At 44.4% G+C, this 1,714-nt stretch overlaps 1 protein-coding gene across 1 annotated transcript in view; it reads right to left on the bottom strand.

Annotated features, from left to right (window-relative positions):
• SARM1 (sterile alpha and TIR motif containing 1) overlaps positions 1-1,714 on the bottom strand; it is a 24,747-nt gene that overhangs the window by 7,756 nt on the left and 15,277 nt on the right.

Below are 1,714 nucleotides of genomic sequence, written 5' to 3'. Positions count from 1 at the left end.
TCTCTCTGGAGCTCCAGACCTGCAGAGCCAGCTGCCCACAGGCACTTCAAACCCAACACATCCTAAATCCTTCCTCCTAGTTTCCCACCAGTCAGAGACCTGGGTGTCAGCCTCAACTCCTGCCTCTCATCCATTCACTCAACCATGTTTACTAAGCGCTCACTGTGTGCCAGTCTTAGTGCTTGGGTTACAGCAGTGAGCAGAACCAACAAACCCTGTCCTGATGGAGCTGATGTCCAGTGCTCAGGGCCAGGCACCATGCTCTGTGGCTTCTTCCTACTAAACAACTAGACTCCAGCCTCAGGGCCCTCCTTATGTCCCCCAACTCTAGCCCTCTCAGTGGTCTCCCCAAACCCACACTCGCCCCGTCTAATCTGTTGCACAGCTACCAAAGGGATCTTTCTAAAATCCAAGTCTGAGCATGTCATTGCTCCCTACTCCCTGTAGAAGAGAGATTGGTAAGCTATTTTCCCCCTGTAGGATCCTTTTTAAAAAAATGATTCTGAAGGGTTTCCTGAGAGCTGCAAAGTAAAAATGACCAAATTTGACCTGCTTTGGTTGAAGCAAAAGCATGGGACAAAGCTCAGTAAGTACTTGCTGAATGAATACACAATTGAAAAGAATCTTTCCTATATAATGAAAGGGTAATATGCAAATCGACCAAAAGGTGGGACGACTGGTCGGTATGATGTACACTGACCACCAGGGGGCAGGCACTCAATGCGGGAGCTATCCCTGGTGGTCAGTGTGCTCCCACAGGGGGACAAGCCCAGCTGATGGCTGGTGCAGTGGTGGTGGTGGGAGCCTCTCCTGCCTCTGCAGCAGCACTAAGGATGTCCGAGTGGCGACTTAGGCCCGCTCCCTGAGGGCTTCCAGACTGCTAAAGGGTGCACACAGGCTAGGCTGAGTCCCCCATGCCCCGAGTGCACAAATGTCATGTACCGGGCCTCTAGTCTTCTCATAATATTCAGACTTAACATCCACAGACAACTTTTATCTGTTTATGAAGCAGGAAGGAAGGGTTTCAAATCCTAATTCTGTTATTTAATGGCTTTTAAACATTGGAAAATATTTTTAAATTCTTTAAATCTTAGTTTTATCATCTTTAAAATTAACATCCTTGATGGAAATATTCTTTATCTCTGATTATGATGGTATTTACACAGGAGTAGGCATGTTTCCAAACTCTTCAAACTGGACACTTTTAAGTTAAATTATACTTCTTTCATTCTTTAAACAGTTTTAAAAGTTGATTGAAAAAATTAACACCCACTTCATCAAATGGATGTAGAGATTAATGAGACAATGACTGTTCAAAACTTAAGCTCAGTTGGCTTGGCTCAGTGGTTGGGTCAACCTATGAACCAGGAGGTCACGGTTCAATTTCTGGTCAGGGCACATGCCTAGGTTGCAGGCTGGATCCCCAGTACAATCAATGATTGTCTCTCATCAGTGATGTTTCTATCTTTCTCTCCCTCTCCCTTCCTCTCTGAAATCAATAAAAAATGTTTTTAAACTTAATACAGAACCTGGCATATAGTAATTGACAATAAAGATTAGCTAATTAGTAAATTAGTAAATTAAATAGTAAGTAGAGTTGCTAATGCCCTCATGACCTCCCTAAAATACCTCCAGAATCCACACTGTGCACGTTGTCTAATAGAGTAAGCCACCTGTCTTCCCACCCATATCTCACATATGGACTCCCCACGCT

The sequence above is a fragment of the Myotis davidii genome, unplaced genomic scaffold (genome assembly GCF_000327345.1).
Source record: "Myotis davidii unplaced genomic scaffold, ASM32734v1 scaffold363, whole genome shotgun sequence".
NCBI classification, from domain to species: Eukaryota; Metazoa; Chordata; class Mammalia; order Chiroptera; family Vespertilionidae; genus Myotis; species Myotis davidii.
This window is presented reverse-complemented; position numbering and strand designations above follow the sequence as displayed.